This window comes from Strix aluco, chromosome Z (genome assembly GCF_031877795.1).
Source record: "Strix aluco isolate bStrAlu1 chromosome Z, bStrAlu1.hap1, whole genome shotgun sequence".
Lineage (NCBI taxonomy): Eukaryota > Metazoa > Chordata > Aves > Strigiformes > Strigidae > Strix > Strix aluco.
Window position 1 is genome coordinate 50,805,110 of NC_133971.1, and position 16,385 is coordinate 50,821,494.

General features: G+C 46.6%; 1 pseudogene; it reads left to right on the plus strand.

Moving 5' to 3' along the window:
- LOC141918807 (hydrocephalus-inducing protein homolog) overlaps window positions 1-16,385 on the plus strand; it is a 97,521-nt pseudogene that overhangs the window by 14,650 nt on the left and 66,486 nt on the right.

Sequence of the window (16,385 nt, forward strand, 5' to 3'; positions counted from 1 at the left end):
CATTTCTGAAAAAAAAAAAAAAAAAAAAAGGAAACAAACAAAATCTCTGCCTTTCCCACACCAGGCAATGGTCCCACCCAAGCCCTGGCAGAGACCTGCAGCAGTCCTGCCATAACCATCAGTGCGGATTCAGGACCATGTAGAACAGCCTAGTTCTGAGGCTGGTGGTGCCTTGTCTTTCCTCCTCTCTCTCCAGAGTCTCAGGTCCAGCACACAAACATTGCAGGCCCCGTGCTTCGGTGGCAATGTTCTCGCTGGTTGTAATGGGAACAGGTCAGGCCCTTAATTGCAGCGATATCTCCTTAATGAGCAGAAACTCCAGCAATTTCATCAGCTGTCACTACTTACATGAGCAAAGTTCAGCTTGCGCATGGCTCCAGTTGTTCTCAATATTTTTGTGTGTGTTGCATTCTGTAATCATGGTAAAACTCTCCAGCACATGTTTTTAAGGTGACAAATTGACCGCCAGCAAAGCACTAAACCAAATAACTTTTGTTTTCTAAGTGGGGCTGTAGAAGAGCCATGAACCCCAGCTGCAGAAGCATGTTTCACCTGACTTGTCCCTTTGCATTAAAGCACTGAGTTTTGTGTCTGTCAGCCAAGAGCCATTTACCTGGTGACAAATAAGAATTGCTCATATTAAATTCAAAGTACCCCAACACATTTTCATAATTATTTTCAATGCATTGCACAGAATTTGCCTGGTGGGCCAAGCAAACAGTTATTGAGCTTGGATTACAACCCAGAGTCCCAGATTGCAGTGCTTGTGAATACACAGAAAACCTCCTGTTAAACTCGCCTTGATGTGCTCCTGGTAATGGCACTTCATGTAGCCAGGGGTTTAATGGTTCAGGATGTAAATGGGATCCCCCTTCCGTGTCTTGTTTCCGTGTCATTGTATTGCTCTAATCTGCGTTTGCACTTATTCAGCTTTTTCTGGTTGTTCCTTTTCTTAGAGCAGCTTTCGTTGTAATGCCGATAAAACATGCCCTTTCTTAGGCTAAACTAGGATGTTTTCAAGGTAAAAAAGTGAATTCTGCAAATTAAACCATAATTATTTTCTGGTCTTCCAGAAGGACACTTATTCTCCCTGTCTGATTCCTAGGCTGCAGTCTCACTGGGACAAGTAATGCCCTGACATTTGCATCTCTTGAGGTGGAGTTTATAGGTGGCAGAAAAAGACAGATTCCTGAGGAAGTCAGTGTCAAGTTGTGCAGGTAGATAGCTCTCACCATCTCTGTGCTCCTCAAAACCCATCCTCTGTCTGTATTACTAGTGGTCGGACTCCTGAGCCTCCCTGCAGAGAAGGGGATGCAGAGTATGGGGGAGATGAGGTCGTTTGACACCACAGGATGTTCGGAGAGCTGGATCTCTTCAGAAGTGAGAGTCAGTAGAGCCATTTCTGATCCTCTATGTTCTGGGTTTTTTTACTGACTGTGGCTTGTTTGCTTTTTGCTTGCACAAGTGAGCTGAAGTGGAGTAGACTGCAAAAGGAGTGTAGTCCCCGAATCGCCCACAGTAGCCCTGATGTGTCTCTTTCTCTGCGTTGCAGCCCCTCCTCTGTCAAGCCGTCCATTGGAACTCTTGGGATTGGCGATGCCATGCAAGTAACAGTGGAGTTTCACCCGCTGAAGACTGGGGATCATTCCAGTTCCCTGGTAGTTCACTATGACACAGGTAAGTGCTGGGCACTGCGTGGTGCACGCTCTCTGCATCCTTCAGAACAGAGCCCTTTCTAAGCAGAATAATGTTAAACTTGCTTTGCAAACTACTTCTGAAAGCTTTTCTTTCAAAACCTCTGCACGTTTCAGTGCTTAGAAGGGAGCAGATAAGGGACAAAGGCTGAGTCTGTTCTGTGTGTCCTGTGTGGCTGTGTGCTGGTCCATCCCTGGTGTCAGCATGGTGTTCTCCACCCAGCACGCCCCCGTGACAGTCATCTGCCATCATTTCCCATTGCTGCAGCCACCTTAATTCCCTCTCCAGGTGTGCCTCCCCTGTCCTTTACCTCAGGGAAAAAGTGACAAATAGTTGGTGTTTAGGGGGTTGTTAAAGTGGATCCCCTCAAGCAGGAATGAGATTTTTGGCAGGCTGTTTTGCTGGGAGTTGCTGAGTGGAGGAAGGAGGAACCTTGATTCTCCGTTGCAGTGCGCACATGCAGGTGTGAAGTTTTATTCCTAGACAATGCTCTGTTTGAAGTGTAACGTGGGGAATGCATGTCTCTGTCGGACTCTCTCTAAATGCCCCTGTCTCTTACACACCTCTGTCCCCTGTACTGCTTCTCCGTTGTCTTGCCACAGACCCTTTTTTTATGTTGCCCTCTACCCACCTACATCCCACACTTCACAGCATCAGGACTGAAGCAGCCAGGACTTGAGGGCTCTTGGGGTTTGGCAGGGAGTGCTCGCTGCCTCCCAGGATAGGTATAAAATTTATACTAGGGTACGAGAAGCCAAGCTCAGGCCACAGAAATGCTGTCAGCTTTGTAAGTCACTTTAAGAGTAAGCGGGAAAAACTCAAGAAAAGGTGTGATGTTAAAATGCCTTTGTCTGCCTTGGTTCAGCAGAGGTATCTTGTGATGCCGGTCGAGACACTTCCTCAGTTGCCTGAATGCATTTGGTGTGCCTTTTCTCTTGCCTGAAAGAGAGGTTTGTTTTGTCCCTATTCCTGAACTTTGGTCCTGGGAAGTGTGATGTTCTCACCTAGGTGCTGCTGTGATGCTTTAGCCCAGCAACGAGCATTTTATTGTCTTGAGTTTGTAGAAGTTCTAGAAATGCTCCTGTATCTTCCAAATGCTCTTTGTAGGCTTCTGAGTTATCACAGCTTTGTTTAATATTTTTCAGTCAATGACACATTCACAGAGAATGGTTTATGCTCACTCAGAGAAGCTCATTGGTTTGGGTAACACTGTCTTGACAGAACTACTGAAATTTCAGATAGAGAAGGACAAAAGGTGCCTCATTTGTATGCATATAGGGAACCTATAGGATAAACTTCAGAGGGATAGATCTTCTTCTGAGTTAGATCAGGGCTAACTACCCTAGAGGTTAGGGCTGTGGGGTTTATAGCATGTGAAATGAAAAGTCCAAGTGAAGAATCCAGGGCCAGGATCTTCACAGCTTGCTTTGAAAACCTGAGTCTTGTTCTTACTGAAACACCTGATTCCTCCATGGTTAATCTTTGAAAAAGTGATTTTCATGGATAGGCCACAGGGACCAAACTATCTGCTGGCTCTGGGATAGGCAACCTCCCCGGAACATGGTGCAGCCACCTGGGAGATGAAGCCAGGATTCGTTCCTGCCTGTCAGTACAGCACTGCAGTTATTTTTCAATAAACCACAGACTGAGAAGGAGAGCAAGGAATAATTAAGGGATTATCTCTCAAGCTTTGAAGCATACAAATAAGTAAAAGGCTGCTGAGATTAATTGCTGAAGTGAAACCGAAACATTTAATCAGTCTTAAAAGCTGCTTGTTGCAGGTGTAGTGCAGAGCAGCAGACAATGTTACCCAACCTGGCGGGGCGAGCCCTGGCTGATTTGTCCTGTGCTAAGTCAGACTGCCTGTGACTCGCATACAAAAGCAGCTGGGTTGCTCTTTCAGAGTCACCAACAGACTGTTTCTTAGGAAACAGAGGCACTAAGAGCAAAATATCAGTGTAGGGTGTTGGGAGGCATTTTCCTTGCTTTACTGTGTGTCTGTATTGACTTGCTCACAAGTGGCAGTAGTTCTCAGTGAATCACACTGTTGTTAGTGTGACTGACGCAGGATCAGGTGCATGGTGCGTGGGTTTAGTTTTTGCTGAACTTGAGTCAAATCTGTCCCTAGCATTGCTTAAGCAAACATGGAGCTCTTCCCTTTGCCTGCTATTTGGTTGATTAGAATTGTGTGTCCTTTAGACTGTCCTGGTTAGGAGTACAGGTGTTGTCCCCTAGATAGACTGTCTATGTGGTGGTAGTTGTGTTGCTACAAACTTTACAGGTGAGTGTGAAGAAAATGTCTTTGCTGCTAAAAGCATAATGATTTACAATGAAAATTTGACCTTCACTGCTTTATATGTCCAAACTCCTCCATTTCCCCCATGTACATGGGTCTGGGTGTGAAAAATCCCAGCTCATACTCCAGCTGGGAATGTAAACGTGTCAGGATGCTGAATCCCTCTCTTCAGGTAAAATTGGTGCTGGGTTTGGCTGAACCGGCTTACTTTGGTAAATGAGGCCACCCATGCAAGGGCTTGGCGCTGTGTTAGTGGTCACTGTACACATGCAGGAAACTCATGAAATCCCAGCCCTGGTTGTTTACTGCTGTTTGAGGTTGAATAAGTAACTGTAGCATGGACGTGCCAGCACGTCTGAACATCTCAGCTACCCACAAGGATAAAGCATCCGAGAAAAGCACTGCCTTGCTGTGATAGTCATCTGTGGTTTTGTGTAGGCTTTGGAGAAAACAACCACCTTTGTAGAGCTCTGTTCTCTTTCCTTTAAGAACCCCCTTTCAACCAAGGGTCTTGTCATCTGTCTTGCAAGGCTGGCATTGCAATCAGTGGCTTCCAGGAACTTTTTTGAAAATGAAATGAAAATCCTATTGATGAGTCTCTAGATCAAGCCTTTTCCTTTCTCTTTTTTCTCCTTTGTAAATCCACTGAGGCATGTGGACAGGCAGCAGGGTTTAACTGAGGTTTAGCCCTTGTTGTGCTGTATTTTCCATTCCTGAGATCACTCAAACAAGTTGCTGAGTGTTCTCAATTTGCACTGACTTCAGCCAGAATGGAGGAGGCTCAGTACTTGTCTGAGCAAACTCCCTACCTCGTTGCATACTTGAGTCGTCCCTGTATTGTGCAGGATACCAGGGTGGGAATACCGAAACCATTTTCTGATTTTAATCTTAGTCTTGTGCCAGTGTTTACAGGGACTCTGACGTTGCCGTGAGCAGCGTTAAGTTACTGTTGAGCTAAATTCATGGCAACAGACCGTGAGCTTCTGACGGCCACCGCTGTGTGCCACTGCCACTCCAGCCTGCAGTTGTTCATCTTCATGCACTTCTCCATTCCTTCCACACCAGGCAGATTTATAGTAGCTGCTTACAAGTGCTAAGAGGTGGGGAAATCTTCCACTTCCTAAGCAGCAGCCCCTTTTGAATCCAAAGCTTCACTGTAGTGCACTAATCGATGTAATTCTTCTTTATTTGTGTTTAGTGCTGGCAGATGGTTAGAAACTTACAGTATTCTTACATTATTACAGTTTTTAAAGAAGATCTTGTTTCCCGTGTTATCCTAAAGTGTAAGCCAGAATGCTGTACAAGAGGCTTCTCTAGATTTTCCTTGGTCTATCAGGCATTTAAAACCTTTGCAAAGGGATTTTTCTTTCTGCCTGTCATAGGTGGTGAGTGCACGTTGTGCTTTTTTTCCTCCGCTTGTGAGAATTCCCAGCAGTGTGGATGGTTTCTGTCAAACTTGTATGTTCTTGTACATCTGCTTCAAAGTGAGTGGAGGAAGTCGTATATTGTAGGCAAAAGAAGTGCAAATAGGAGTTTGTGCAATTATATGTTGTCTTTGCATCTTAATAGTAGCAGCACTGCAACAGGCCGAGGATTGGTAACTAATACTTTATACAGCTGATTGGTTATATGCTTTTATAGTTCAAATCACTTAGATTGATGGGTGAGTCTAGTTGGTCTCCAAAGTGTTCGTTTCTGTCAAAACAGCTAATAGGTAACAACTGTTTCCTGTCTTTGTTCCCCTCTTCTAGAACTGCTTGTAATAATGAATTTTTCTTATACTGTTTTTGATAAGGTCGTTCTGCTCCTTGCAGAGTATGGCCCCTCTCCAGGGCCTTGTGTTTCAAGAGAGATGATCTGTCACTTTGAGGGCAGATGAAGGGGAATTAAATTTGTGCTTCATTTGCTTGAGGTTTCTTTGCACAGCTTTGTAGCTCCACAACTCCATAACACCTCTCCGAACAAAAAGCCTGCTCCAGCAACCCATGGAGTTGACTGCGTGAGCACAGACTGGGATATATGTACTAGGAGGGTCACTTGGAAGTTAAAAATCTCCTTCTGGCTGTTTTGTTCATCCTCAGGCATGCACAGAAACAGACTTCTGTGTGACGCTGCATACCCCATTTTTAGCACATGAAAGATTTCTGGAAGAATGTGGTTTTCATCTCTTTGCAGGTCATCCTTGACCGCAGCTTGTCTACTCTATCATCAGTGGAAATCACTGACATGTTCTGAAGTGTCATTACCGGTGGATGTGTTTCAGGGCAGAACTGACCATTCATTAGCCTCCTTTCCTTGTGGATCGATCAGCATCTGCTGAGAAGCAGAAGAGCAGCTTGAAGGGTGACTGATTTATTACGTGGTCTATTGGGCATGTCTTTGCCAGGCAATCAGAATGAAAGTTCCTGCACTATTTTCCCCATGGCCAAAAGCAACGTTTCAGCCAGTCAGGTACCCCAGCGTATCGTTACTGTAGTAGCAATAATGGTTAAAAATAGCCCGTGGCATCCTGGGTATGCGGCAGTGGTCTTTCATCATCCGACGGTTTCATTGTCCTTTTCAATACGTTCTGCGAAGCTCCTTCATGCTGGGCAGGATGAAGCCTCCGTGCTGGCTCCCAGATATTCCTGTGCCAGAGTATTTCATCCTGGAAGGAGGCAAACAGTTCTTCCTAAGCACAGTGCAGAGGGGGTGATGGGGAATGCTGTGGGTGCTCGGTCACAGAAGGAGGCACAGCGAGAGCCTGACTGCAGAGGAGATAACTTAACGTGCAGGAGAGCTGTCTGAAGAGCCTGCAGCCTGTCCTGTGGAGCACTGCTGGCTGGTCACTGCTTTCCACCTCCCTTTTCATCCCCATCTGTTGTCTTACGGCTCCTTGCAGGGCCTCTGGGGTAGAGACCCTCTTCTTGCACTGTGCTGCGTGGGCTCAGTGGGTGCTTTGCCGAGGCTGGGGCCACACTGGGGACTCTGACTGTTACAGCAATAACTGTGGCCACAGTAATGATGAGGATGCTCTGAGCTTTGTTGTAGCCTGGGAATGGTTCTTTAGAAACACCTGTGTTAGCAGCAGCAGTTATTTAGTGGTGAGGTTTATAAACGAGGTCTGGAGTAAATAACGTGATGGTTTAATGATGTCTGAAGGCAGCTCCTGAACACCACCTCGGAGAAGCACTTACAAATGACTGTCGCTGCTCTGCATTTTGCTCTAGGGCTGGAAATACAAGCGTGGGGACGGACAGATGGCCTTTCTCAGGCCGGCGGAGACTCAGCGCATCTTGTAGGTGAAGCCATTAGCTTCCCAACAGCGAAACAACTCAGAGCAGTGCTCCTGACTCTGATCTAGTGGTAGCTCTGTGGGAGACACAGCAAAAACCACATGGTGGGGGGGCTGGATCAGGCGGTAGGTGACTTCTCCAGCTTTCCAGAGGTCGCTTAGCCTGGTGAAGTGACTTGCTTCTTCGGTGGTGAAGTGGTAACAGAGACCTCTGCATGCTGTTTGAAAAACAAGGATATGCCGGCAGTGGAGGCAGCTGGGTATGATAGTAGCAGGAGCAAAAGAATTACTTACCATATGTCGATATGGGGGTACAGTAACATCCTTTTGAGTGAAGAGCTCTGCTTTCATTGCTTGCTTGTATTTTCAGTGAAAAAGCAGCAGGACCTGTCTCTCTCCAGCTGCGTTCATAGAAGAGATGAGAGCAAGGCACTGTCTTCTGACAAACTGGGCAAATGAAATTACACTTGCTTTCCATGCTACCTAAATATTCCAAATTTGACTGTCATTCACTCCTAAAAAGATTTAAAATCCAAATTCAGCAGAGAGGGAGACACAGGGATAGAGGAAGAATATGTCTTGGTGAAGACAAAATGCATCAGGGTGCTGTTTTGCTTCTGTTCAGTCTAATCAATCTGGCTACCAGCTTCCTAATGTTTAGAGCAGTAATCAATGAAGGAAAGTACCAGCTGTTGAATACTAGGAAAGCGTTCTTCATAAAACCTGAAATTTGTTTTGAAATCTTGTTCAAGGGTTTGCTCATCCATTCATTGTTCTATACTTTCAGGCTAAACAAAACCTGTCTTTCTGTTTAAGAACAGTTTGTACTGCTCTGAAAATTATTCCCCCTTGCACCAGGATGATCATGTAGTATTAGAAGAATTCAGAAAGATGTTTTAGCTGTTCTGTAAATTCTCTCTTTGACTGTTTCCCTGCACAACAGGAGCACCACAGAGGATGACCCAATGCTATATTTCTCACTTCAAGATAGTGAAAAGTTATCATGGTGTGCTCAGATACCTGTGTCCGTAGTCACGCAGATGGATGCTGGGATAAAACACAGTGGTGTTTCTGCTGTGTCAAAGAGCATCGCTCAGGAGTGCACAACCCAAAGCATCTGCTCTACTGCTCTATAAAAAGTCTAGCTTTTAATTTCAAGTTCAGGCATTGCTTTGTTCAGGTTGCAGAGAAAAAGCTGTGTCCTGCCACCTGTAGGAAATGTATCAAAAGCATGTAGGAATGAGAGAGTTGACAGCCTGTAATAAGATCATGTTGTGTAAATAACGATAGGGCAGACACATCTAGATTCAGTAAATGCGCTTTCATGGCAGCCAAGCATCCCAAACCACACGCCATGGACATTACCCTGTCAAGTGAAATACCTAGTGCTATGTCGCTGTTACAGTACAGAGGGTTTTTTTAAAAAACTTATATATTAAAGAGCCAAGAGTCTTAAATGAAATGTCACATCTAATTTGAGACCCAAGACATGAAGCCTGCAGCCGCCCATGGCCGACCCTGGCAGGTCCGCTCTCTGTGTCAGCTCATTGGCCTGGCAGACAGATCCGTGGCTCCTCCTGACTCACTGGCAGCTGTGCACGCTCTCCTGGACCCAGAGATTTGTGGGTTTATGTATTCAGAACGATGCCAAATGCTCTCTGTGGTAGAAGGTGCTCCATCAAACCGTCCAGCTTTCAGAAGAGTCCTCGGTGCCTGCAGCCAGGACCGCAAGGGTGGCTGCGTCCCCAGCTCCTCCCCGGGAGAGCAGCAATAGGGGATGTTTAGCGAATTGTGTAGAAACAGGCAGTGCATATGCTTTCTCCCTCATGGGCTCTAGAGTTAGCATTTTTCTGTGCTGGAGGCTTTATTCTCATCACTGCTTAATAGCTTCTGATGGCTTTATCTTCAAAGAATTTGTCCAGTTGCTCTCTGGATTTACAGCTGTTAGCCTCTACAGCCTCCTGTGGCAGTGTGTTCCAAAGGAAGGAATACTCCCTGGAAAAGTGCTACCACTTTTGTGTAATTTCTGACTAATAACATTATTTCAGGCCCTCAGGTTCCTGTTTTATGACAAATAGTGACCAGTTTTTCCTTATTCATGTTTCCCAGGCCATTCATGCTTTTACAATCTCTCCCGTCTATCTCCCATATGATTTCTAGGATGAAGAGTCCTATTCAATCTTCTTATAAAAGCTGCTTCATACTTTTAATTGTTCCTTCTGCCCTTCTCTATTTAGCTTCAAATGATTCAGCTTGTTTTTTGAGATCAGAACTATACCCAGTATTTCAAGACGCATGTGGCCATGGGTTTAGACAGTGAGATGATGATAGTTTTCGTGGTGTTTATTTTGCAGTAGTTTGTCATCTTGATCGTTGTAGAGTGCTGGCTCGTGTTTCCATAAACCCGAGCTCGAAGCACTGTGCATGTCTCCCATTTCTTGGCTCCTGGCTCCTTTGTTTGCCAATATATGCCAAGGATTCAGTGGAGGGAGAGGCAATGCTTATAAAGCATACCCACCTCTGTAACCCTCCTGAACATCAGTTATTTTTGTATGCCAAGTTGTCCATTATAGAAAGCAGATTGCCCAGTCATTGTAAACATTGCTGCTGTCCTCGCAACGTAACTCATCTCTGGCCACAAGTCCCTACCACTCCAGACTCCCTTAAGAGCAGAGAAATTGAGGCTATACAGGCATGAAGACTGAATTCTCTGTGTGTGGAGATGAGTGAATGACTCTAGAGATCTACTGGTTTAAGGGTGAGTCTTGCTTCATTCCCCAGTGCCCCCCCAAAAGAGGGGGCTCCTTTTTTTTTTTTTTTCCCCTGGAATCAATGTGATTCTGCCGTGTTGTGTCTGGCTTAGGATTTCAGGAGTCCACCCAGCGCACATCCAGCTCTCTCCCTGTGTTGTTGCACGGTAGCCGTTTAAAGGCAGGTCCGTTCTCTGGCTGCCTTGCTGTGACCTGTGCAGTGAGGAGGAGGCTCTGCCTTTGCAGAGGGATGCTCTCCAGGCTATGGCCGGGTTGCTGCACTTGTCCATTGGGGCTGGCTCTGAGCCTTTAAGCACCACTCCACCGAAATGCCGTTTCTAGAGAGCATGTCTGATGTTTGCTGTTTGCATCTCACCTGGGAAACACTTGCCTGCAAGAGGAAGAGTGGGCTTGGTACTGAAGTTTGAGCTCATTTGACTCCCAGGAGTTACTTGGCTGGGAAGAAGGAAGGTTTGAAAGCTCTGGAAATGAGGGAGCCTTTGGTGGGAGTCTGTTCGGGAGGGTGACGTGCTGGCAGGTACTCCAGCAAGGCTCCAGTCGTTAGTCAGTTGATGTGCACAGCCCGGGACACTCTCCTCTTCAGCTGGGTCTGAGGTGGAAAGCAAAGATGCCCTCGCTCTGGTCATTGAATGGCTTGGGAAGACGCAGCGTAGACTTGCAGACTCAGGCATAAGCAACATGGTCCTGGCTGAGGAAATGGGCTTGCAGGACTGTAATGGGCAGGTTGGGGTGGGCCATGCCCCACCAGTCTCGTTTTGACATGTCTTCACAAACCCACAGCAAGTGAGGGCGCTGCTTCTGCAACACAGTGAAGCTCTCTTTTGTGTCCCATCCTGCCTTGGGCTGTCAGTTGTTCCTCCGAACCTCCATTTCCTGCTCACGTGCCCCCAGGCATCTTTGCTTGTCAGCAACAAGGGATCAGGAGAGACACAACACTGGGCAAGCCCTGACTGAGGTGGGACTCCTCAGAGTCACCCGAATGACTTGGATGCAGAATTCTCTGTGACTTGAGTGGGATGGCAACCCAAAGGCCACCTGAGCACATCTGAAAAATCTCACTGTAAAAATGTGACCTTGGGGATAAATCTCTACAAACACACCCAGAAATAAGGTGCTGACGGTGATGCCCAGGACATCCTCATTCTGTAGACGGGCATCTGTCAGGATGTGATAAATGTGCTGATCTGTGGAACTGCTAATATAGGTAAAAGCTGTAACAATTTCTTCTGTTACTGGTGGCTTGCTTTGTTCCTCGTACTTCGACCAGCAAGTGAGATGAGCAAAGATTCCCCTATGCTTTTTTCTGGGTGAAGATATTCACACAAGCCTTTATGGAGCAGCTGTAGATGTCAACATCGGGCTGGCCAGGAGCTCCCTGACAGTTGAGAAGACTTACCTCACGCTGTCAAACCACAGATCTGTGGTCATCCACAATCGGAGTGAAATCATAGTCCACTTCCAGTGGAAGGCTTTTGTTACTCAGGAAGAGGAAGATTATCAGAAGCTGAGGTTTGTTTGAAAGATTCATTTCAGTAAGATACACTGCCCAAGGGTAAAACTAATGTATGACCTCAAGGGGTGTTGGTGCATTGAATGGTTTAGGACAAGTAAACCATCTACGGCATCAGGTTACGTGTCCCTGGGCTTTAGGGTAATGGAGCTCAGTGCCTCCCATTCCAGCTCCATCCATACTCCAGCTGAGGATGGTGTTTTGGGGAGGAAAGGCTGATTGCAATGACTGGGTTTCCTCAGAGAGCAAATTTGCTTTGTGGGAGCACCAAACCACTGAGGTCCAGAGGCCCCTGGCTATGGAGGGTCCATGAGGCTGAGGAAAGTGTCAGCACTCGTTACCTGGGACTGCACTGAGTAGCAGCACTTAACATAGCTACAGGTAGCATAACTGTTATGATATTCACTGCAGCTTCTTCCACTCCAGCTTTGATAAGGTGGCAGGCTCCTTCTCCAGTAATGTGCAGGTAAAATGCTTCGTTGGCTCAGCAAGTTGAGGCCATCCTGCTGTAGGATGTTGAATTGCCTTGCACTGTCCCGGTTTCCAGCACAACGAGGTATTTCTACCCTTCCTCAGAGACTGGGGAGAATTCGGAGGTGAAGGGTTCTGCAGGGAAGGTAGGGCAGCACAGGACAGAGCGCATTTGGGGTGCAGCAGCCTGTGTCTTCATGGTGCTGAGAGATGGGGCAGGTTCTTCAAAGGGTGCCTGTGGTGAAGCTTTGAAATTCCCCTTTCAGGCAGCAGAGAAACACTTATAGCGCGGGGGGATGAACTGGAAATGACACTTAAAAGTTTGGGTGATTAAGGGAATCCTTGTGGGACTTTTCAGACTTGCATGAATGTAGGTGTATAGGAGTTAGCTCATAGCTGATCAGGAAACTGCCTTAAACTGGAGCACTTTTTAAGGGCTTCTGAGCCAATAAAGATCAACATAATTAGGTCAAAAATGCCTTGAAGGCCAAAACTAGTTTTCCTCTGTTCTCTATTTTTAATTACACAGTGTGTGACTTCCATGCAAGCTCAGTGTGTTAAAAGAAAATCTCATTACCTTCTCTGGGCACTTGCCTGGACCGTTCCTTTACCACTCTCTTCTCGCCTGCCTGTCTCAGATTGGACCCTGAGTGATCCTCTTTCCCCTCAGAGGCAACCAGGTTTCCCCCCAGTTCACTTCAACCTGATTCTTTTCCAATTACATTTGATCTCATGCCAGATTATGTCCTAGAGTCTGATCAGGATGTTTTTTCCCTCCTACTTGCAATCTCAGGGATGGTCATAGCTCCAAGGCCACTGTCCTGCTGTCAGAGAAGCTTTTGAGATCTCAGAGCAGAGAGGGCTTTTTCCATGAGAGGAGGCAGTGCAGGACCCTGCTCTGGGCTGTGACCCCAAAAGACCTGGATCATTAGAAGGTCTATCCAGGGGTTTGCTCTGTCTCCCTCCTGCAGGACTTTCTGGGATGTAATGGTGGAATTATTGTCGTTGATGGAGGTTGAGTTGAGGGTTGCTCATCGGTGGCTGTAAGCCCTCCTCACGTGCAGCGCTGTAGGTCAGCCATGGAGAAACATTTCCCACTGCACTCCAGGGGGAGCGAGCCAAAGCAAGTGGTTTTGGCGCTGGTGCCAGCCTTTGCCCAAGGCTCTGTCTGTGTACAGCTAGTTACGTCCATGACCGTATTTCCTTTTGAACTGTATTTGAATTTAGCTGAGTGATGATTGCTATCCTGTTTATACTACATTGCCTCGATCTGCTACACATGGAGCACTTCATAAGTGTCCTTACACTGCTGAGAGCTATCGATAATTATGAGTAAGGACACAGCTTACACATAGTGTATAGGGATTAACAAAGGATATCAGAGCACTCTCAGTTCACATATTGACCTGAGAAATGAAATGGTCCTCTGTGGAAAGGAGGCCAAATTCAACCCAAGTTTGATCACAGACATATCAATCTCTTCATATAACCTGGATGGATACCACGGCTGAATCTCCCTTCCAGTGTCATCTGTGAGCCTGGACACAAGGCTGGCAGGTTTAAACGGACTTTTTGAGTTTCATTGCACATAGGTACAGAAATTTTTTTGCTTCTTCTGTTTATGCAAGCAAAACGCCATATCCTTCAATCAGCCAGAGCCCTGGTTCTGAGTATTTGCATGGTCTGAGATGAAGAATGGCCACTGTCCGAGCAATGCAAAATCCCTTTTCATCTTGGAGTAAATCCTAGGATAATCTCAACCTCTTCTTCCTTTTAAAATAGGTGAAACTATTTTTTTTTTTTTTCAAGGAAGGGGATCATCTTCTCTTCTCAGTTACTCCTATATCCCATATAAGTCTGAGAGCCACCAATGTTGGCACAGCTGCAGTTTCACACCACTATAGCTGACAGCAGCATGATGTGACCAAGAGGTTGTGTCAGAGTGGTGGGAATATTGTAGAGAGTGGGAGCTGATCAGCTGAGCATTAAGAGCACGCTGCGGTGTGTCAGAGCTGGTTTTGGAGTGTGTCCCAGGGCTCCTGCTGCTTTACAGTCGGACTGTGTCTCCACAACTAGCTTAGCCTGCTCTTGAGCTCCTGAAGTGCGTTAAGGTGAGGTCCAGAAGTCCGGCTGCCCACAGTGCCGAGTCCTGGTACTCCATGTAGTGACATACGGACATAAAGTGTAGCGTGGCCTCAACTCTCAAGTGGAAACCTTTCCTGAATGGCTGTGTTAATGTTACGCAGTTTTCTCTAGGACTGAATATAAGTGGGCTACTGCATGAGTCTCTCCCCTTCTGTATTGTCCAGCATTATCAACCTTTTGATTTCCGTTAATTCCATTATTTATGGAACAATCAGGTTCACATTCAGTTTTGCTCATGCCTGTCTTTCCCCCTGGCATATGGGTGTCTTTACATCAAATGGTAGTAAGTATTTTCTCCTCTTTATCAAATGTAGAATCTAAAAATCCACTGCTGCTGGCTTCCACAACCTTCTCTCCAGTGACAGCCCTGTAACTTTTAGCTTGGGCAGACACCCTTCTTGCACTGCCATGTAAATCTGCTGGAGAGGCCCCCCAGAGATGGTACCTTGCTGCCTCAGACCTTCTGGCCAAAAGTGGCTGCTCTCTTCTTCCCACCTCTCACCCGTGATGTGTAGGAGCTCCCCACAGAAATAATGAAACCCTTGTAACAGGTGACTGGAGGAAATAATTGCTTCCAGAGGTTAAGAAGCTGGTGGAGGGAGAGTAATCTTGGAAACACTTTCTGGGTGGGATGGCTTTGCAGGGTTTGTGCAGAAGCTTTGTTGTGTCAGTGGACCATTAGCTGCCAGTATTTTCAGGTGCTGCAATCTGTAGAAGCTGCAGCAGGTCACTTCAGTCTGTATAGGGTTAACTTGCTGATGAAAATAATAACAAAAAAGAGGAGGCATGATTTTGGAATTACCGTGTGACCGAGAACATTTTGAGCAGTTGTCCAAGCCTATGGGAAACAAGCTGATACACAGCTCTGACTTTCTGAGCACATCTCAAATTTGGTTTATTTTTGCATCTACACGTGTTATGTCAGCAGAGGCAGCTGTGATAGAGGCCCAGGTGGCTGCCAAAGGACAAAGTCCTTGCAGTTTGCTGCATCCTCCCCACCACAGCTCGGCTGTAAGTCACATTGCAGACCCGTGGGAGCTGACTCCTTGGAAATGGCAACCAGAGGAGAGGGAGGACGAGGACTTGTTACTGTTACACTGACCTTGACAAGTCATCGCTATCCTGTCCTTGCCTGGTAGTGACTCTTCAGTGTCACGTGTGAACTCTGAGCTGATGGAGGTGGTCTTCAAGATGTCCAGGTTGCGAAGGTGCTACTGTTGTTGATCCAGAGGTTGGGCCAGGAGGTAACAGTGTTGTTTGTTGCTGCAAATCTGCACCTCAGCTGGGGAACCAAGCTGTTCCCCATCCAGATGAGAGGCTACTGCAGAGCACTTTGTTTTTTGGCAGAAGGCACCATCTCCAGTGGGAGCCGTGGTCCATCCCACAGCTCCCTGTGGGTTCAGTTATTTATGGAAAGAGGCAGATGTTGGCTTTGGCACTGCCTTTCTCCTAAGTGCCCTGAGCTGACAGGATGCACTTTGAGTGTCATTTTAGTACTTCTGTTGCCAGCTCTGTCTTTTGTTTCTTTGACTGCTTTGAGCAGTGATTTCCTTCCACTGCCTTCCCCCTCTGCAAAGCAAAGCAGGTGATTTGGCCAGCAGTTGGTGGTGCCTGGCTTTTCAAGACCAGCTTTTTCTTACTCAGACTGGTGGAGATCTAGCAGATTCTCATTATTTAGGGGCTGAGGGAGAAATAGGATCTGCATGTATTTACGGTTGGGCTCTTGCAGAGAGACCACTTGTGTAGCTGTGAGTCATGGTGTGCCATCCCCTCCCGTATCACCTTGCTTTATGCTGTAGCAAAACCAGGGTACGACAGCTGGAGTGGTTGTGCTGTACCATCATACATCCACCATCTGTATTTTATGCCACCGGCCAGTTGCAGCCTGTCTGAGGCCAGAAGTGTTTCAGCCAGACGTGTTGCAATACCATGTTCACAGCACTGCGTAGTTTTACATCTGTCCTGGTTACCATCCATGGTGGTTCTCCATGCTCTGACTCAACTGCCATCCTATAGAGAACACGTAGCCCAGGCAGACCGCTGGCTCCTGAGGTGCTACTGGAGTGTGAGCCAGTTTGGTTGCTTCGTTATAGCCCTAATTTAACAAAACGCCTCTACCAGATGCCAGTAAAGGTAAGAAACTTAGAAAGTTTTTTTGCAGCTGCTTCCAAACTCCCATAAATTTTGTTGATAAGTGTTGCTTGTTCCCTGCTCTTCACTGAT